The 23,171-nt window shown below is 39.7% G+C and overlaps 1 pseudogene; it reads left to right on the top strand.

The window, feature by feature from the left end:
- The window catches only part of LOC149162916 (serine/threonine-protein kinase AFC1 pseudogene), a 72,467-nt pseudogene extending 52,560 nt beyond the window's left edge, over positions 1 to 19,907 (top strand).
- Positions 19,908 to 23,171: the final 3,264 nt, after the last annotated feature.

Below are 23,171 nucleotides of genomic sequence, written 5' to 3'. Positions count from 1 at the left end.
CTGGTCTAGGACCAGTGGTAGGAGTGGTACATTCTATGACACTGACTTCGGGTCGATTGTTACTGGTCTAGGACCAGTGGTACGCACTTTGAGACTGAATTTGAGTCAGTGGAGGATGTTACTGGTCTGGGACCAGTGGTAGGAGTTGTACTCACTATGACGCTGAATTCGAGTTGGTTGATACTGGTCTGGGACCAGTGGTACATACTCTGAGACTGACTTTGAGTCAGTATGATACAACCTCAATCATTTCTTCTTCTTCATAATTTAGACAAAAGCAGAGCAAAACATAACAAAGAAGAGCAAAGCATAACAAAGCAGAGCCATAGAGATTAGTACAGGGAAGAACAGGCAGAATAGAGAAGATCAAGGCAAGGGTTGCACTGTACAGGGTAGTGCATTTGATGGATGAATAGTAGCAACCGACAAACAGATTGCAGATGAAGTTCTCCCTAGTTGAGAGGGAGTGTTAAAATTGGAAACTAGGACCAAAATTCATGTGGATCATATTATTCATGGCTGATAATATGTTCATTCGATTCCTCTCTTTGAGAGGTGCAGGATTGATCTAAAGATCATCCGATTCTGATATGTATTCATGGAGATATGAATTTATTTTGATTATGGAATTATTATCAAGCCAACCTACAACTTATGTAGGCTCAGAAGCCCAAGAGTCGCATCTATTCAAACATCATCAATTGTGTATAAATATAGGAGGAATTTTCCTCATTTTCACTCACTCATCTCATCACATCTCTCTCTCTCTACTATGCAAAAAAGGGTCTCTCTCTCACACATGTGAAGCCGGAAGCTACTGAAACTGAAGCTGCAACTGCAGATCTAAACTTTGACCAACGTGGACCATCAAACCTCCTCTTCTGATCTTCACTGTAGGTTTATCTGAACCTCCTCTAAAGGCTACAACTTTTGGTAGTGGAATCAAGTCAATCCGATGGATGGTTTGCGAGATATCGACTACCCTAGTTTGAAGGAAGCTGTTGAAACTGAAGCTGCAACTACAGATCCAAAATTTGACCAACATGGATCATCAAACCTCCTCTTCTGATCTATGCTGTAGATTCATCTGAATCTACTCTAAAGGCTGCAACTTTTGGTGGTGGAATCAAGTCAATCCGATGGATGGTTTGCGAGATATCGATTGCCCTAGTTTGAAGGAAGCTGCTGAAACTGAAGCTGCAACTGCAGAAGTAAAGTTTGACCCACGTGTACCAGAAGATATCCTCATCTAAACTATGTTGTAGGTTCATCTGAACTTCCTCTGAAGGCTGCAACTTTTGGTGGTGGAATCAAGCTGATCCGACGGTCGATTTGTGAGATATCGACTGCCCTAGTTTTGATGATGAAGTCGCTAATGTTGATGCTGTTGATCTAGGGTTTGCTACTGCTAATAGAAATCAGATTTATTGTACTATTTCTCTCTACTAAATTATTGAAGATAAAAGAAGATTTGATCAAAGGGTTTCCCCACATATTGTGGGGTTTGTCCCTGGCTAGTCGCCACATCTTGTGTCTCTTGTCTTGGCTTGTTTTCTGTCGATCATTTAATGTTCTATCTGCACTTTACTTTATGTACATGTGATTGCTAATATGTGGAATATAATAAGAAAAAGAAGTAAAATGTTATAAGCATAGAACATACTATAACTTAAAAAATTGCATTCATATCACCTTGGCGACTCCACACCCCCCTCATTATCATTCATAACCCTGGCTTCTAAAAGGCCTCATACTCGCTCAGATACATCCCAAACAATGTTTTAAAACTCTGAATCTAACTCGGCCAAGGGTCGACTCCGACTCCAACTCCGACTCGGTATCGACTCAACTGGCTTGATTCCAATGACTTGGTCGTTGTAAAAAATACATTAATTTTTTTTTATATAAAAAAACATAATTTAAAAGATTTTCATTCATGTTTCCAAACACACAGCATTAGAATATAGATAGAAGACAACATATGATCAAAGTAGGCTCATGAATATATCCATTATATCAAAAATTAAAATGGCACCCAGTGCACTGTCCAATACATACATGATGATGATATAGAGATCAAAACAAAAACACATAACCAAGGAGGCTAGAAATGGCCTCTACAACAAAAGTAAACTGTGACCAGTACTACTGGCTAGTGGCTACTGCTAGAGGAGCCAAGATCATCTGGATCAACCACTGGTAGCATATCTACATGCTTCATAGTTTGTAACTCATTTTTAATCTTGTACCCTCATCAATCATCTTAGACCATCTCACCAAGATGGATGTTAATAGATGTATTCATGAGAAGAACTACAAAAGCAAATTGTATGTGACACAGTCTACAGATCAAGATATAGGATCCCTAACGCCAAAACTTCTGCATCCACATCTACATGCAGTCATGACAGACCCATCTACACTCCATAGAATATTTTGTGGCTATTCTCTAGTTTTAGGATCCCTTGGGGCAACTTCAAGTTTGTTCCCATCAACTTTGTAATATGTATAAAGATAAACTGCCATCTTCCAAGACAGAATTGCACCTATACACATTCTAACTAGGATCACATGTTTGATCAGTATTTCAATTTCATGTGCCCTCTTTATTACATGGTTCTCAGATAGTATCATTGTTTACTTAGAAATTCACATTGTTCCTTGAGGAATTTTATACAATGAAGGCAACAGATGTCTTGTTCCATTCTTATAGGAGATTTCATGTTCTTGGCAAAAAGTTCACATCATTAGATCCTATCAAATTGCCAGTGCCAAACTCATCACTTTCTATTTTCAAGCACTAAACAATTCATGCCATAGGAAGCCAAGTGAACAAGTAAACAACCTATGAAAATAGTTAGCTAATGTGGAATTCATGTGTCCACCAGCTCTTAACACAAATCTCTTCACCAAAAAGCAAGTAAAAAAAATCGTTTTTTTTTTAGTTTTCAAGCCACTGTTACCGAGCTAGTCGAGTAGGCTTGGACTCGAATGAGCCGGCTGGGTTATTACCGAGCCAGCCAAGCTTTTAGACAACCCGGCAGGCCGAACCGGTTTGATGGCCAAGTCGACCCAGTGAGGGGTTGACTCAGACCAATTCGGCCGAATTGGTTCTGAGCTGGCTAGTTCTTAAAATAGAGATCCCAAAAGAAAGCCCCATTTGTATCTAATCCAAAAAAAGTTATTTTCAAAGAAAGTCGGGAAAGATAAAACTCCCCCAGCTTGTACTACCATCTCATCAGCCTTTGCCACCTCCACCTCTAATGCTCAGCCCACTGTTTCTCACTACTCAGGACTTACTCCTAAGGCCCTAACATACCCTGCTTATCCTCCAACCACTGTGGTCTTGATCCCAGTTCTTGGTCTCGAGGGAGAAACAAGAAAATGATTCAAATATCTACCCAATGCCTCCATCACTACCTGGGAAGAGCTGGAAAACGCCTTCACCCAGAAATGGCGAGAAAATAGGGATCATGAGTACCTCCTCACTGAGTTTAATGTTGGCATTATGATTCAGGTGTTGTCCTTGATGGCAAACTCATTCAGGTGGTAAATCAAGAAGGACGCAGGAAATATGTTCAGCAAGTGCGTCCCCGCAGGTATACCATACAGAACCCGCGTCCAGGGACGCAGGCCAGCCGTTCAGGAGGTGCGTCCGCCCAGTGCACTCATTTCAAGGCAGAGAAAAGCACGTGGGGGTTTCTTGTGTGGTATCTAGCCGACGGTTTTGTGTTTCTATGGTGTCGGCTCGTGGTATTGTTCCACGTTTTGGGGAGAAGCTTGCCTATATAAAGCAAAGGAGTTCATTTGGATTAAGCATCATCTTGGTTGAATATCTCTTGGTGAGATCTAGTCCAAATCTATAAGGGCGAATCTTCTAATGGACTACGATCTATATGGCGCATGATCAGATCTATGGATCTGAGTGTTTGGGTTGGTTCTGAAGTCCTCTTATCTTCTATATCTGAAGGGACGCAGATTCAGTGAAGGGAAAGTGCGCCGGGACGCAGTACAGTAAAGGATCAGGTGCGTCTCTGAAGCGAAGGACGCGGCGCGACTGTGGTATTGGGTGCGTCTCTGAAGCGAAAGACGCGGCGCGATAGTGTTGCTGTGTGCGTCGGTCGCAGACAAGCAAAGAGGAACAGTGCGTCTGCACGCAGAACAGCATAAGGTATACTGCGTCCAGTCGCAGGCCACAGAAAGAAAATATGCGTCCCTGTCTTAAGATGATCTGTTGACTGTATATTTCTGTTCATAAGGTGTTCTGGGTTGTTTATGTAATTACTGATCTGATATCTGTAGTAGACTGTATCTGTTGTATACTTGTTGATCATTTGATTCTTCATGAAAAGAAGTAGGGGGTTGTAGCTCCCTTCCAGGAGAAACTGGAAAAAGAGAAAGAGTTGTAGCTCTTTGCAGGTTGCAGCCTGCGTGCTGGTAAAGGACTGCACCAGTACAAAATCATTGTAAAAAGAATTTCTTGAAAGAAGATAGAGACATATTGCAGCAGGTGGTTTTTCTCCCGCATTGGGTTTCCACCTTACATCTTGTGTTCTTTGGTGTGACTGTCTATTTTCTTTATTCATGCTCATTGTTTTATGGTACTGATATGCAAGAATATTTCAAAAGATCAAAAAAGGAAGATTTGGTAAATTGCTAGATAATACTGATTCAGCCCCCCTCTCAGTATTATTTCCAACAATTGGTATCAGAGCAGGTCCTTCAGAAAAGCTTGATCGCTTGAAGGTAGATCGTTCATCATGAGCAACTACGAGAGAGAAGCATCAATCAGGCCACCCGTCTTCGATGGGACAAACTTCAATTATTGGAAGGTAAGAGTTACTGCATATCTTCAATCTCTTGGTACAGAAGTTTGGAACATTGTAGAATCAGGCTATGCCTTTCCTTCAGCTACTCCTACAGATCCAGCTGAGAAAAAGCAGTATGAAACAAATGCAAAAGCAGTCAGTACTCTATTAGGAAGTATATCTCAAACAGAGTTCATGAAGGTAATGCACTTCAAATCAGCAAAAGAGATATGGGACAAAATGATCACTAGCTATGAAGGAGATGAACAGGTAAAAGAAGCTAAACTTCAAACTCTCAGGATTCAATATGAGACTCTCAAGATGTATAATGATGAAAGTGTGGCTAATTATTTTCTTCGGGTAGATGAGATTGTTAATTGTATGAAAAATTTGGGTGAAGAAATAAAAGAGACTATAGTAGTTCAAAAGATTCTAAGATCTTTATCCCCCAAGTTTGGATCTAAAGTATCTGCAGTAGAAGAAAAGGAAAATCTCCGTGTTCTCACTATGTCTCAGTTGCATGGAATTCTAACTGCTTATGAAATGAGAAAGGGAGGTCCATCAGACAGAAGGGAAGCTGCTTTTAAAGCATCAGGCAAAGAAGATCACTATGAAGCAAGTCATGTTCCAGAAGAAGAGGAAGAAGAATCAAATTTTGTCAGAAATCTTCAAAGGGGCTCTGGAAGGTTCAGAGGTAAGCTACCTTTCAAATGTTTTGCTTGTGGAAGAGTAGGTCATTATGCTGCAAAATGCTCTTATAAGGATAAAGGAAAGGAACCAGTTAGATGGAACAAGAAACAGAGTGCAAATAAGAAAAGCTACTACACCCATGAAGATAGTGATGGCTTATCAAACAGTGATGAAGATGAACAAGGTAACAAATATAGATTGTTAATGGCATTTGAAGATGATGATTATGAGGATGCTGTAGATGTGGATAACCTTTATGATGAAATTACTAGACTCAAGAGATGTATAGAAGAAAAGAACATGATTATTGATACTCTACAATTTCAGATTGATGAAAAGGAAAAACATCTTGAAAAATTAGAAGGTGAAATTGTTGGTCTTAGAAAAGAAATTGAGAAAACAAAAACTATTAATCTCAAGTTTGTCAAAGGATCTGAAACTTTGAATGAGATTATCAGTGTGCAGCGGTCTCCACTAAATAAGACAGGTCTGGGCTATAATGGAGAAACTTCTCAAGCATCCACTTCAAAAAGTTATCTTGATGCAGCAAGAAGAAATGAGCAAGAGCACAAGGAAGATCATCAGGTAAAGCAGGGACAAACATCAAACAGAAACTATCAGGGGCAATCCAGCTTAAGGGTGAACAAAAGCCACAACCAGCCACAGGTAAAATCTTCTCAATTTGGTTCAAGAATAGATGAAAATAGAAATTACAATCAGTTGGCTGGTAGATCCAACAATCGCAGAAGCTTCTTCAATGGACAATGCTTTTCTTGCCATAACTTTGGTCACAAAGCAGCTCAATGTGTTGCGTATAAAACAATCATGACTAGGGAAACTCAAAAACAAAGAAGTATGACAGGGATTACAAGAAGGACCTATAACAACTTTTCAGCTCTTGAAAATGAAGTTGAATGTTCTATTTGCAATAATTTTGGACATAAAGACTTTGAATGCAGAAGCAGGTTTCCGGAAAGAAAGGTACAAGAGCAGAAAAAGGAACAAGCCTCAGGCGCCAAAACATGGAGAATAAAGGAACCTCAAACAGAAAGATGTGGGATAGCATTTTATGCAGAAGGACAAGAAAATCTATGGTACATTGACAGTGGATGTTCGAAGCATATGACAGGTGATAAAGAAAAACTTGAGTCTTATTCTAATTTAGAAAAGGGAAAGAAAGTCTCTTTTGGAAATGATACTCCTGCAACTATAAAAGGAAAAGGTATTGCTCCTTTAAAAGAAGATGTTAAGGCTGGAAATGTTTTGTTTGTTGATGGATTGAAGCATAATCTACTAAGTGTCAGCCAGATGTGTGATCAAAGAACCGAGGTTATATTCAGATCAAATGGATGCCTTGTTCGTGATCTTGATACAGGTAAAACAGTTCTCAAAGGAAAGAGAACTCCAAATAATCTATACATATTTGATGAAGGACAACAACAATGCTATCTAAGCAAGAATGAAGAGCACTGGTTATGGCATCGAAGGTTGGGACATCTAAGCTTCTCACAAATAAGGAAAGCTTGCAAATATCAGGCAGTTCGCGATCTTCCAGATATCAAAATTCCTGACAACACCATATGCAGATCATGTCAGTTTGGAAAACAAACCAGAACTAACTTTCCAGAGAAAGAAGGATCAGCCAGCATGCCTCTTGAGCTAGTACATACAGATGTATGTGGACCTTTCAGAAAAAGAACACCTAGAGGAGAGGAATACTTGATATTATTTATTGACGATTTCTCCAGGTTTGTTTGGTTAGGTCTTATGAAGCACAAAGATGAAGCATTCGAAAAATTCAAAACCTTCAAAGCCTTGGCTGAAAATGAATCAGGTCACAAAATTAAGTGCCTCAGATCTGACAGAGGTGGGGAATTTACTTCAAATGAATTTTTCGATTTCTGTGATGAACATGGGATAAGGAGAGAATTCTCTACAGCTAGAACGCCTCAGCAAAATGGAGTTGTTGAAAGAATGAACAGAACAATCCAACAAATGGCTCGTGCTATGCTTGATGAATCAGGAACCCCCGCAACCTTCTGGGGTGAGGCTGCACATACTGCGGTTATTATTCTCAACAAGACAAATGTCCGGGTGAACAGCACTCAAACCCCTCATGAGCTCTGGAGTGGTAAAACTCCTTCGGTAAAGCACTTCAAAATATTTGGGAGCAAATGCTATATCAAGAATACTGAGGAGCAGCTTGGCAAACTTGATCCTAGAGCAGATGAAGGCATTCTTCTTGGCTATTCTCCACATAGCAAAGCATACAAATGCTACAATAAAAGACTTGGCAGAATTGTTGACAGCGTTGATGTAGTGGTTGATGAAAAGGGATATATTCCTAGGCAAATACATCGTGAAGACATCGAAGAAGATGAGAGCTACCCTCAAAGACAGAATGATGAAGAAGAAGAACCTCAAGAAGAATCTCAAGAAGAACCTCACGAAGAAGCAGAAGAACGGACAAGAATAGAAGAAAAGACTCCATCCAGATATGTTCAGAAGAACCATCCAGAATCTCAGATCATGGGACAAAAAGAAGCAGGTATACAAACTAGAAGAACAGTTGCAGAAGCTTCAAGCTATTTGGCATTACTTTCCTCCACCGAGCCACAAAATGTGAAAGAGGCATGCAAAGATGAATTTTGGGTGAAAGCAATGGATGAAGAACTTGAGCAAATCGAAAAGAACAACACTTGGGAGCTGGTTCCTAGACCAAAAGATAAGAATGTTATTGGAACAAAATGGGTCTTCAAAAATAAATTGAATGAAAATGGAGAAGTAATTAGAAACAAAGCCAGACTCGTCTGTAAAGGGTATGCGCAGCAAGAAGGAATAGACTTTGAAGAAACTTTTGCTCCTGTTGCAAGACTTGAGGCCATCCGAATGTTCCTTGCTCTCTCAAGTTTTCAGAACTTCAAAGTATTTCAAATGGATGTGAAATCAGCCTTTTTGAATGGAGACCTGGAAGAAGAAGTATACATTGAACAGCCAGATGGGTTCATTCTTGGAAATGATCCAAATCTTGTATGCCGACTGAAAAAGGCTCTCTATGGTCTCAAACAAGCTCCAAGGGCTTGGTACTACCGGTTGGACAAATATCTTCATCAACAAGGTTTCTTAAAAGGTTCAGCAGATAGCAATCTGTATATAAAAGTTGAAAATGACAAATTGCTAATACTTGTTGTGTATGTAGATGACATTATTTTTGGCAGCAATGAAGAAGCTATGAGTCAAAGCTTTGCCTCAGTCATGCAGAAAGAATTTGAAATGTCCTTGCTAGGAGAACTGACATATTTCCTTGGTTTGCAAATCCAACAGAAGGAAGGAGGAATCTTTTTATCTCAAACCAAGTATCTCAAGCAGATTTTGAAGAAATATGGCATGGAAGATGCAAAACCAGTATGTACACCCATGGTCACAGGATGTAGTCTCAGTGCAAATGATGAATCTGCAGCAGTACATCAACCAACCTACAGATCTATGATTGGAAGTTTACTATATTTGACAGGTACCCGACCAGACATCATGCATGCAGTTGGAATAGTTGGAAGATTTCAGGCAAATCCGAAGGAGACTCATCTTCAAGCAGTGAAGAGAATTTTTAAATATCTTCAAGGGACTCAAAATTATGGCTTATGGTATCCTAGAGATACAGATCTTACTCTTCATGCCTATACAGATGCAGATTGGGCCGGAAGCGTGGATGACAGGAAAAGCACAAGTGGTGGTGTGTTCTTTATGGGTCCCAGACTGGTCTCTTGGTTCAGCAAGAAACAGAGTTCAATTGCCTTGTCTACAGCTGAAGCAGAATATGTTGCTGCTGCATCTTGTTGCACCCAACTCCTTTGGATGATGCAGAATTTGCAGGATTATCAAATCACTTGTACTCCTCCAATCCCTATCTTATGTGACAACACAAGTGCAATCAGCATCTCAAAGAATCCGGTTATGCATTCAAAAACCAAGCACATACCAATCAAGTACCATTTTCTCCGGGAACAAGTACTTGAACAGAAGGTCAAGTTGGAGTATGTTCCTTCTAAGGAACAAGTTGCTGATATTTTCACCAAACCGTTGCCCAGGGACACTTTTGAATACCTCAGGCAAAAGCTGGGGGTTGTTGATGCATCATCTTACTGTTGATCATCTTCCTATTGGTGGTATAGGCTCAGGGGGAGCACATAATGCATTGTTGGCATTATGGAAAAGGAGATCTTGGAAATAGCTGCAATATGTCTCTGTTTCCTTCATGATGGATTTCTGGTTACAGATCTGGAGAAGCATGAGCATAGGGGGAGCATACCCTTTGCCCTTGATGTCAAAGGGGGAGAATGATGAAGCTGAAGATTATGTGGTTGCCATCAAGTCCAAAGGGGGAGTTTGTTGGCATTATGATTCAGGTGTTGTCCTTGATGGCAAACTCATTCAGGTGGTAAATCAAGAAGGACGCAGGAAATATGTTCAGCAAGTGCGTCCCCGCAGGTATACCATACAGAACCCGCGTCCAGGGACGCAGGCCAGCCATTCAGGAGGTGCGTCCGCCCAGTGCACTCATTTCAAGGCAGAGAAAAGCACGTGGGGGTTTCTTGTGTGGTATCTAGCCGACGGTTTTGTATTTCTATGGTGTCGGCTCGTGGTATTGTTCCACGTTTTGGGGAGAAGCTTGCCTATATAAAGCAAAGGAGTTCATTTGGATTAAGCATCATCTTGGTTGAATATCTCTTGGTGAGATCTAGTCCAAATCTATAAGGGCGAATCTTCTAATGGACTACGATCTATATGGCGCATGATCAGATCTGTGGATCTGAGTGTTTGGGTTGGTTCTGAAGTCCTCTTATCTTCTATATCTGAAGGGACGCAGATTCAGTGAAGGGAAAGTGCGCCGGGACGCAGTACAGTAAAGGATCAGGTGCGTCTCTGAAGCGAAGGACGCGGCGCGACTGTGGTATTGGGTGCGTCTCTGAAGCGAAAGACGCGGCGCGATAGTGTTGCTGTGTGCGTCGGTCGCAGACAAGCAAAGAGGAACAGTGCGTCTGCACGCAGAACAGCATAAGGTATACTGCGTCCAGTCGCAGGCCACAGAAAGAAAATATGCGTCCCTGTCTTAAGATGATCTGTTGACTGTATATTTCTGTTCATAAGGTGTTCTGGGTTGTTTATGTAATTACTGATCTGATATCTGTAGTAGACTGTATCTGTTGTATACTTGTTGATCATTTGATTCTTCATGAAAAGAAGTAGGGGGTTGTAGCTCCCTTCCAGGAGAAACTGGAAAAAGAGAAAGAGTTGTAGCTCTTTGCAGGTTGCAGCCTGCGTGCTGGTAAAGGATTGCACCAGTACAAAATCATTGTAAAAAGAATTTCTTGAAAGAAGATAGAGACATATTGCAGCAGGTGGTTTTTCTCCCGCATTGGGTTTCCACCTTACATCTTGTGTTCTTTGGTGTGACTGTCTATTTTCTTTATTCATGCTCATTGTTTTATGGTACTGATATGCAAGAATATTTCAAAAGATCAAAAAAGGAAGATTTGGTAAATTGCTAGATAATACTGATTCACCCCCCCTCTCAGTATTATTTCCAACATTTAAAGCCCTAAGAAAAAATATGAAGGAGGATACTTCAGAATTTATCAAAAGATTCAATAAGAAGTACAATAACCTGCCTGCTGACATAAAACCTCCTCCAATTGTGGCTCGTGTGGTTTTCCTGGGAGCTTTTGAGTTCGACATTGGTTTTTCCCTAAGAGAAAGAAATTCTCTTACTCTAGACCAACTTCAGACCGATGCTCTTGAAGTGGAAGCCAATATGGTCTCAGCAGGCAAGTCAAGGGTAAAGCAAGAAACTACTGAACCCAAAAGATGGAAAGAGGAGGCATCCTCCTCTGGTCAAGATAAAGAATCATCAAACCCGAAGTGGGACAAGATGGAGAAACTCGTCAAGAGTTTAACATAAAAGGTTGGAAATCTTGAAATTGAGAACAAGAACATTTCTAGACAGAATGCTCAAGTCAACAATCGGGGCTATAACCCTCAATATAGAAGGCCTCCACTACAACTACTTCCAAGGGAAAGAAAGGAACAACTTGATCAAATCCCCCATCCATTATAATTGGATACACAAGAGATGCAAGGAAATATGTATTCTTACCGAAGAATATGAGAATATGGCTCACCAGGAAGCTAGCCATAATATAGAAGAAACAACAAATGAGGAAGATAGGGATTATTATTGCAAACCGTATACAGAGTTCATGCAATCACAATCACAACGTAAGTATTTTCTAAGATCTTCAAAGAAGAGGACGAGAGAACCAAAACAACAAGGGGAATTTTCTCCCCAAGTTGTTCCCCCAATATTCAATAAAGGAAGGGTAAGTTGAATCCTGACCCTTCCAAGATAAAAGTCTCCTCTAATGAGAAAAGAACTAGTTCAAAGGGACGTATAGAAAAATAAACACCTATTCTGTCGAAAGCTTCCAGTGGAAAGGTAGAAGGAATAGAGCTAGGAGGTATAGAAAAAATCCAACCTGCATTTAATCTCCAAAGGGAGCTTCAGAAGGTAAAAATTCATGTTCCTTGATTGATCTTCTAAAGCAACCTATTTATAAAGCTTAGGTTTCTCAATTTACATATCCCTCTATCTCAGCACCAACCCATGATAGTTTTGTTGATTTAAAGATGATCTGAGGTTATCATTGATGTCAACCCAAGAAGCACCAAGGATGACCCTAAACTTCCATGGAACATTGGGCATAATCATTCATGGTTTCTCATCCCATAACCATTATAGGAATACTATACTCAAAAATATCTTTCTATCGGTATATAGCTCTCCTCGTAATTCCTCACGGTTTGTAAGTTATTCAAGATTGAAGCTAGTAATCCCAATTAGTGGGCTAAAACCCCATGGGTTTGTGGCATGGCATTTATCATTGATTTTTGTAATTGAATAGTCAATAATTAATAATTTTTTAAGCTCCTAAAATCCCTCCAACATTCTCTATAGAAGCCCCTCTCAACTCTATAAAAAGAAATCTCATATATCCTCCAAAAGTAGTGATCATGGAATTTTTGCTATAACTTTTCTTCTACAAAGTCTTAGATGCTAAAATTAAAAATCATTTGAGAAAAAATCCTAATGGACATCATGACCAAATGTCTGATCTTGGTTCACTATATTTTCGGAGATATGATCTGTGGAAGTTAGGATTTTTTGCAGGCTCCCAAATTTTATCTCAAAGAGGTGACCTTGGGAAAATTGTCATAACTCTCTCTCTGCGAAATGGATTGGAATTATGTAAAACATGGTAGATATTGAACGGACTGTAGTTTTTTGTGTATCAATTTCAGAGATGAAAGAGGAAACAATGACACGTGGCACTCTATACAAGTTCGCTCTACTAAACTGGTCCATAATTAGGTCATTGTGAGAAATTGGGCATAACTTTGCCTTGAAGAATCCAAATTGAGTCAGACCTGTAGCATTGGAAAGACGATGTAGAGGGATAATACAGGACCGACTATCACATATTGGGGATCTGAAATCACAAAGATAAATCAGATTCAATATCGTGCTCCTAGAAGGCAAGAAGAAAAAACTAGATCAAGTGTTGTCAAGGGCTGCAAAGGACCAAACTTTCTAGGGCAGCAAAGAGCAAGGTGCAGCAAAATGATGCAACAGAGGTAAGCTCCAGGTAAGTATCTTATGTATATGCATTTTCATCTCTTAATTATATGAGGTTCTTTGTATTCTATTTTTTTGGTTTTGTTTAGCACTAACAAATTCTCTAAAAGATTAATAATAATACTAATTGAAAGGAACACTGATTCACCCACACCCCACTCTCAGTATTTCCAATAATTGGTATCAGAGCTTGGTTCCTTCAATAGAAGTTTAACAACTGGAAGAGATCATGTAGCATACCAAGAATGGCGTGCCTCTGTTCAATGAAAATAATTATGCACTCTGGAAAGGAAGAATGGAGTTCTATCTCTTGGCGCGAGGTTATGAAGTATGGGACATTGTTCAAAATGACTTTACACCAACTGCGGATGCACAAGGTAAGAAGAATTTGGTAAATGGTGCAAAAGAAAATAATATTATTATCAGTGGACTTATTTAATCTTCTTATCATAAGGTGTTGGGTTGTAAAACTGCCAAAAATGTATGGGACATGCTTGAGAATATATATTCAGGTTACTCAAATGTCAAATAAGCAAAGCTTCAAATCTACGGAGCAAACTTTGAGAAACTCAGAATGAAAGAAGATGAAAACATTGGTGCACACTTCCAACACATTGATGAAATAACAAACACTCTGGAAGGATTGGGAGAGTCTGTTGACGAGAAGACTATTATACCAAAGATTCTTAAAACGTTACAAGGAAGATTCAACCCAAATGTATCAGTCTTAGAATAAAGTGCAAATATGGACAAACTTAGCAAAGAGGACTTACATGGAGTTCTCATAGCATATGAAATGGGACTTGATGAATAAGAGGGTGCTTTGCATCTATAAACTACGTTCGCTGCATCTATGAAAACCAATAAGGACAAACAACCTTCAAAGGCAAAGACTTGCACCTGCAAGTGTGAAGAAAAGGAAGATGATTAAGAAGGTTTTTCAGATGGAGAATATGCTTACTTTACGAGAAAACTAAAAATTGGCAAGAAGAAAGGATTTAAAAGGAACTCTCTCTAAAGAAGATAGCTCATCATCTGATGAAGACGGTGATAGTGAAGAAGAAGCCAATGAGAGAGTATTGTTTATGGCCAAGCACAATAAACAAGTGGTATCAAACAACGAAGAGGAAGGGTTGACCATAGAAGAATTTTCTAAGGAGGCAATCAAGCTTATAAGAGAGCTCAAGGCTGAGAAGATTTGTTCCAATACTCTTGAAGAACAAGTTCAGGGTCTCAAAATTGAAGTTGAAGAACACAAATGTATTGAAGAGTCACTTCAAAATAAGTTGGAATAAAGCAACCGATAAATGGAAGCATTAGAAGTCGAAGTAGTCTCATTGCGTAAGGAAGTGAAGAAGGGAAACGTTGTCAAAAAATATGCCAACAGCTCAAGGGTGTTGGAAGAAATCAATAATATAGCGACACGAGACCTCAAAAGAGAATTCCAACAGAAGAAACAAGAATTGACACAGCATTTTCAAAGATTAGCAAGATCTCACAACAGATACAGGAAGCAGAAATTAAAACGAAGGAATCTAATCAAAGATGCATATCCACTATTGACCAAAAGCAAAAGGAATTAGAAACATCTTCAATAGAAATAAGCAGCCTCAGGATTGAAAATGAGAAGCAAAAGGAACATATACAGGTTCTCAACTGAGAAGTAGAGAAGACCACTCTTCTCAAGCTACGGGTTGAGGAGGCAGAAAAAAGAAGGAAAATCTTGAAAAGATGGTTTCAAGAAGATCTTGCTCAAAAGCAAGAAGAACTTTATGTAACTCGTGATGAGATCAACAAACTCAAAGGATCACAAAAAGAACACTTACAAGATAAGATAGATGAAGAAGCAAAAATGAAGGCAATTAGAGATGGTAAAGCTCCAGTTGATGAAGGTACAAGTTCCGCAGCTTTGCAGGATGATTCTAAGAAGGAATTTGATCAAAGTGAAAAGCCAAAGAAGAATGTTGCAATTCCAAAGAACAAGACCAAAATAATCAAGAACAAAGGACCACAACAAACTACAACACTGCCTCCAAAGAAGAATGAAAAAACTTCCAGGTATGTTCGTTTATTTAATGGTTATTGCTTTTTATATGCTAACTATGGACATATGGCTAGGGATTGTGAATTTTTTGACAGGTGCAATCACTATCTGCAAAACCCTAGAAGCAAGTTTGCAAGATCACAAGACAGGTTCCACGATGATTTTTTCAGAAGAGAATACGTGCTAGATGGGCCAAATATTGAATGTTTCAAATGACATAACTATGGCCATAACACTTGCGGTTGTAGATATTAGATGGAATCACCTATGGACAACATTGAATGCTTCAAGTGTCATAACTATGGGCACATGGCTCGATATTGTAGGAATAAGAAGGTCTGAGGAAGGAAATAGGTATAGGAGGACAAAGCAGATAACAAGGTTTTAGCAGTTATGCTTTCAGGATTTTTGAAAGAAAAAGGTCATGAGCAATTAGCAGTTGCTTCAAATAATGACTGAAGTCAAGATGGCTCGTTAGGTGACTCACTATTTTGAACAATCTAGCTTATTGACTCCTTAATGTTTGTACAGGAGGAGCCTATGCAGCAGTATATGGCACAAGTCTACGATTGACAGAAAGGTAGTTTAAACAGGATGGTAGTTTCATTAAAGGTTAAGGGGGAGAAAAATAGTTGAAGGATTACAGGTTACCAGGAACAAGGAAAGATTAGTCTGCAAAGGAAATGCATAGGTTGAAGGAATCAATTTTGAAGAAACATTTTCTCTCGTTGCCAGAATGGAAGCTATCAAGCTGTTTCTCGTCTATGCATGTTCAATGAAAAGAAAAGTCTACCAAATAGATGTTAAGTCAGCATTTCTAAATGGCGAGTTATAAGAAGAAGTTTACATTGAACAACCTGAAGGTTTTCTACTATCAAAAAAAGAAGACTATGTTTGCAGGTTAAAGAAGGCTCTATATGGTCTCAAGCAGGCTCCCAGAGCATGGTATACTCGTCTTCATGGATATCTACATTAACAAGGGTTCAAGAAAAGTACTGTTGATAGCAAGCTTTACGTACAAATAAATAAAGATAATTCAACAATCATTGAGGTATATGTGGATGATATAATCTTTGGTAGCAATGATGATCGACTAAGTAAGAAATTTGCTACAAAGATGAAAAGTGAGTTTGAGATGTCTTTACTTGGTGAGTTGACATACTTATTAGGGCTTCAAATATCTCAGCAAGAGAATGGAATATTTATATGTCAAGCCAAGTACATAAATGAAATGCTCAAGAAATTCAAAATGGAAGATGCAAACTCATCCTTACTCTAATGGTAACAAGTTGAAAATTGAGCATTGACGATTCATCTAAGGATGTGGATCAGAGGTTGTACAGATCTATGATTGGTAGTATTCTATATGTAACAGCCTCCCAACCAGATGTTATGTAAACAGTTGGACAAGTAGCAAGATTCCAAGCAACACCAAAAGAATCACATATTATTGTCGTCAAAATAATTCTTTTGTAGAAATTTGAATAATATAACACTTATTCATAAAGATTATCCTGATTAGACACTATTTATGGAATGCATGCATAATACATAACCTCCTCTACCATTGATCATCAATTTGTGGAATTAAAAAAACAATCGCATGCGCACATTGAAACATCAATCACACATATCAACACAGTATGTAATGGGGAAAGCATACAACTGAAAACCCCCAACTATCTGTATATTATAATGATAGAGAACATGTAACAATACATAGTACAATACTCCTCACAAGTACAATACTCCACTGTTTTCCTACCTCTACTGCGGAATCCAAGTTGAGAATAGATTAGATCCAAGTTCGAATTCCCTTGGCTTGTACTACACAATCCTCATTGGAAATCTCAATCAATGATTGTACAAATCTCATGCACAGCTATAGTCACAATTGATAGTAGTCTCACCCTTTCACCCACCTCTAACACTTGTCTCCACTGAACTGTCCATGCACTGAGTTAACTGATGTATTCTTTAGTTGATTTATGAGTTAATAATTAGTGAATTAATTAATAATTAATTCACATCACTCGTCACTAGTGTATTTGGCAGTTAGACTAAATACAACTAGTTCAACTAAGTCAAATTGAACACAACTCCATCAACTCCTCAATCAACTCCACCAAACTCAATCACTTGAGTTCTAACTAAAGTCCATAATTCAATAGCTAAACTAACCCATAGGAAAAGCGTATTTCCTTCTGGCAGTTGCATGGGCCACATCCGTAGCTCGAACTGAAGTGCTGCAAGAAGATAAGATAATGTTTATAGTCCAAATATTATTAAGAGCTAATAATATTTGACTGTTCTATTTTTTGATTGGCAGTCTAAAAATAGACTCCGCCCATATGTCTAAAAATAGAGGTCCATCTATTTTTACCAACATGACCAATCATCCATAAATAGCATCCTGCAACTCATAAACCATGATCCATATGTCTAAAAATAGACATAGTCTAAAAATAGACTTTGCGCCAAAAATAGCCTGCGGGCCCACTTAGTGAAGACGACTTCTTTTCACTAAACTCCATCATCTTGTTGCATTTTCAACACTCCCTCTCAAAAAGATATGGATTATCTACAACCCCTATCCTGCCTCTGTGGTATTCGAATTTGCTCCTGGTGAGTGCCTTCGTCAAGATATCAGCATCCCGATCCTTCGTGGGAATGTATGAAAGTAACATCATTCTCCGCTGCACACAATCTCTGATATGATGGTACTTGATGTCAATGTGCTTGGATCTATCATGAAATATTGGATTAGTCAAGAGTTTAATGCAACTCTGGTTATCACAATAAATCACAGTAGGCTCCAAGTGTGACCCAAACAACCCGACCAGGATCTTCCTCATCCATATAGCCTTGCATGCAGCCAAACTTGCTGCCATATACTCGGCCTCTGCTGAACTGAGTGCCACGGATCTCTGCTTCCTGCTGTACCAAGAAACTTTTGTCGACCCTGTTAGACTCCGTCTCATGTCAGAGATTGATTCTTCTTCAAAACCCTGTTTTGAAGAAGAAATCATTATGTGTTGTTTTAAATTATGTAATTTATGCTCCAGCTCTGGATTATGTAATTTATTCTCTAGCTCTTCAAAAGGCAGCAGCAAACTTCAACGCTCCTATCCCTGCACAAGCACAATTTGAAACATCATCAGCAATCAGAGGCAAAAAGCTATTTGGAGGGCGCCATCTGCATTTTTGGAATATGATACCAATTTTCATCTGGATTGAATGTTTTTTTCAACAGTTTTTATGTTCAGTGACTAAAGTCGATTACTTCACATTGCGCCATGGCTTCATCTCTGCATACTTAGCTCCAGGAAGCAGATTTAATTTTCACAAATATATTGAGAGATCCCTGGATGATGACTTCAAGACAGTTGTTGGAATTAGCCTTCCATTATGGGTTTTTGCTGTGATATACTTACTTCTCAACGTGCATAGTTGTCAGGCATACTTCTGGTTAAGTTTTTCTCCTTTGATTATAATTCTATTGGTTGGAACTAAACTGCAAGTAATCATAAGAAAGATGGCACTAGAAATCCAATCCAAACATGCTGTAGTTCAAGGAATTCCATTGGTGCGGCTCAGTGATGAATATTTTTGGTTCGGTCGCCCTCAATTGATTCTGTTTCTGATACATTTTACTCTGTTCCAGAATACTTTCGAAGTTGCCTTTTTCCGTTTCATATGGTTTCAATTTGGCTTGAAATCTCCTCTCTATGCACTTGTGACACAGATGGGTTCAAATATGAAGAAGGCCATATTTGATGAGCAGAAATCTAATGCAGTGAAGAGATGGCACCAGGTTGTCAAAAGTAACATGAAGCGGAACAAAAGATCGGGTACTGTCACTGGATTTAAAAGAGGAGAATCTTCAAATCAAGGATCCTCCCCAGCGCATTTGCTGCACAGGGACAAAACAGTGGGGTATCTGGATAGAAGACAACCTTATCACTCAGATATGAAATGTCAGACCTTGGAATGCTGGGACCGAAAATCGAAGGATTTTGTAGCTATCAAAATTGTTCGTGGCATACAAAAATACCGAGAGGCAGGAATGATCGAAATTGAAGCGCTTCTTGAAGTTTCTAAGTATGACAAAAATAGCACACGGGTGTTAAGGGATTTTCAGATGACTTCAAACGGTGGCCAAAGTCCAGTGCAATTAAGATAATTGATTTTGGAAGTATGACATTTGAACATCAAAATCACACCTCAGTTGTTGCTACACGGCATTATCGAGCTCCTGAAGTCATTCTGGGACTTGGATGGAATTACCCTTGTGATATTTGGAGTATAGGGTGCATACTTGTGGAAATCTGCTCGGGAGATACTTTGTTTCAGACCCATGAAAACTTGGAACATCTTGCTATGATGGAAAGGGTTTTAGGAGCTTTGCCACGGCCTGAATTGGCCTGGAACAAGATTGAATTGGCCTGAAAGAGCATTTTCTAGAGAGAGCATCAGAACAGTGAGAAAATTGCCAAAGCTTAGGGATTCGATAAAGCAGCATGTAGACCATTCGGCGGATCTTTTTATAGACTTGTTGCAAGGCCTTCTTCGGTTTGAACCGTCTGAACGTTTGACAACTTTGCAAGCTTTGAGACATCCATTCTTCAGAGAAGGACCGAGATATGGGTACAATTCGTGAGTGTATGCATTCGACAGTTATTTGGTTGGATCTCCATGAGGCAATGGGTTGTATTTGTGGCCGGAAGAGTCAAGAAAATGTCAATGTCCTCATCAACATACAGTATGCGCGAGCCATAGCAGCGGCACGGAAGATTGATTATCATAGAGCCCACCATTTCAGTTATAAATAAGAGTGGCTACCACAACATAGCTGATAGACTAATGATAAAGTCCGATGACAGTGCTGTGCTAAGGGAGTTGAAAGCAACAAACAAAATTCAAACTTGTTTACGAGGTGGAGGGAGATAATATCAGAATTCTGAATTCAAACTATCAAGGAGATCAAAGAAGTTGTTGACGCCATAACATTAAGTAGAGGCGGTTTTCTAGAGTCCTGGTGGTTACCTTACAGGGAACATAGATAATGTCAAGCGGTTGCACCTGCAAAATATATCAGTCTTTGTCTCTTATCTCAGAAACGAATTTACGACTTTAGCCTTCGATTATCTCTCAGATCCAACATTGGAAATTAACTCCCTTGTCAACTTCGCCCAAGTAGATGGACTCATCACAGATTTTCCAGCAACAGCATACCCCAGAACATTGAATCCAGGCGACCGCTATTCAAACGGTGCCAGAACAACAGAATAGGATTCGACTCCTATTTCCCCAGATTTTAATTAATGTTTCAACTGGATTTGCGCTCCATGTGTCGGCCATCAGAGGAATTCAAGGGAAACGACGTTCTGTTTTAGAAAAAATGGTGATTCTCTTTATTCTGGCAATTATGGTTGAACAACTCATTATTTTTATTGACCTGTAGGGAAAAGTTTTTGGAGAAGATATTACGCTACTGTTGTTTTAGTTCTCATTCAAATGCAGCGTAAAGTCAAAAGCCAAATTGAAATACATATAACTATCCCAGCATAGAAAACGAATTGGTTGGTCTATTTTGGGTCTTCAGTTGCTGATCAGAAGATTCAGCTACAGGGTTTGCCTATTCATTGATTATCAACAAACAAATTGTAACGCTGTTCCTTAAGCAAACTTTTTCCTATTTTTAAGATTTCAAGTGAAACCGCCCCCCATCTTTCATCGATTGGTTTTTTCTGAGTTATATTTAATATATTGTAAAAAGAGTGAAATAGGGGGGGAGTTTTTCTGAGCGTTGGGAGCTATTGGAGAGACAGAGAGCTTTTTATTGTACAGTCCATGAACAGGGATTTTTAATGAGAAAGACACAGCTCTGTTTTCTGAGATTCATGTGGTATGACAATTTAACATTAGTTTTTCCTCTGTTACATATGTAAACCGTTATGTTTCATTTCATTTCATGACCATTTCTAGCTGAACAAATGAAGTGTTTAGGTAGGAATTCATAGTATTATATGCTCCTCCTATAAGTTTGTTCACGTTCGATGTTTTCTTCTGTTTGACAAGGATTCATCTCCTATGCCCTTGTCAGCTCCTCACCAGTCTTGCCATCCCATTTAAAATCTAGATTTGGTGTTAAATTGCTTGCCTACCTTGCCTCAGTTGATAATCTATGTAGTCATTATATTTCTCTGTTCAAGCTGTGATTTTGCCCATGCAGCCCAGAAAAGCCCCGTCATTTAATTAAAAACCCCAAATCAAACTTCCTTATCAGTTTACTAGCCTAATATCAGTGTTCCTAATTGGGTCAGCTCATCCTATTGAAAGATCTACCGAGTTTGACCGGAGAGAGCCTTCTCATACCCCGTAGGGCTAGCTACGAGGTGAAATGGTTTGATGTTGCCTTGAAGGTTTACCTTCCTCAGCCTAGGGTGAAATCTCAAGCGCTAACAGACCCAATACTGAAGATCCCTCTAGATGTGATCTTTCTGTCCGTTGGGCTTCCTGCCCAATCTGCATCTGTGGAGCCACATAGCTTCACCTCATCCTCCTGTCCGTACCATAATCCATATCCTGATGTGCCTCTAAGATAATGCAATACATGCTTGCCTGCCTTCCAGAAGAGCTTGGTTGGCTTAACCATAGCTTGTGAAAGCTGGTTAACAGCATAGCATATATCGGGTTGTGTATTGACCAGATACATAAGCGACCCCACCAACTGTCAATAAACAATGGCATCCACTACCTCCGCTGAAGTAGCATCCTCCTTCCTCCAACCTACAAGAAGAGGAGTATCAACAGGCTTGCAGCCATGCATGTTGAACTTCTCCAGTATCTCCCGGGCATACTTACCCTGAGAAACAAATAGTCCATCACTGCGCTGCCAAATTTCCAATCCCAGGAAATAATGGAGGAGGCCCAAGTCCTTCATCTCAAACTATCTAGCAAGATCCTCCTTGCATGAAAGTATCAACAGCTCATCTCCCTTCAAAATCAAATCATCTACATAAAGTACAATGATCAACAACTTACCCTCCACCACAATCTGGTATAGGTTAGGATCCGCCTCACTCTTGGAGAATCCAAGTCCGGTGAAATAACTATCTATTCGTGTGTACCAAGCACGAAGTGCTTGTTTCAACCCATACAACGCTCTCTTGAGCCTGCACATATGCGACTCACTGCTGAAGATCTCGAAACCTTCGGGCTGCTCTATGTACACCTCCTCCTCAATGACTCTGTTGAGGAATGCAGTCTTCACATCCATCTGATGGATGTGCCACCCCATCTGCGCTCAGAGAGCAAGAATTGTCCATATGGAAGAATACCTTGCGACAGGTGCAAAGGTCTCCTCATAATCGATCACCTCTATCTGTGAGAAGCCTCGGGCAACAAATCTTGCCCTGTACTTCTCCACACTCTCGTCAGCTTCCTGCTTCACTTTGTAGATCCATCTCAAACCCACCACTGATTTCCCCTCCAGTCTTGGGACAATCTCCCACGCACTGTTTTTGACAATCGAATCACACTCTTCCACCATGGAATCTACCCATGCGAGATCCTCCACAGCTTCCTCGAAAGAGGATGGCTCAGTCATGACACATTTTCTCACAAGAGCCATGTATCCAGTGTACCAATCAAGCGACTGTCTCTGTTTGCACTATGTTGTAGGTGGTCCTACAACCTTCTCTGCATCTTGAGCCAGTCTCTCAGCTTCTGTAGTGCGCTTTCTCCCTCTAATGGTTGGTGCTGCATGAGTGGTCTCTTCCAATCCATGAACTTCATCTTGTGGCTAATCCACATCCTGAAGCTCATCCTTAGGAACTAATAGTTCCTCATCTACATGCAAGTGTGGCTCCCTCTCAAGCGAACACTTCATGGCTTTCTCCTACTGAAATTTGATATCCCGTCGCACAACAGTCTT

The sequence above is a fragment of the Pinus tabuliformis genome, chromosome 5_2, assembly GCF_031772625.1.
Source record: "Pinus tabuliformis cultivar Carrire ecotype Pingquan chromosome 5_2, CPIR1, whole genome shotgun sequence".
Taxonomy (NCBI): Eukaryota; Viridiplantae; Streptophyta; class Pinopsida; order Pinales; family Pinaceae; genus Pinus; species Pinus tabuliformis.
The sequence above is the reverse complement of the archived record's forward strand: the minus strand, read 5'-3'. Positions and strand labels throughout refer to the sequence as shown.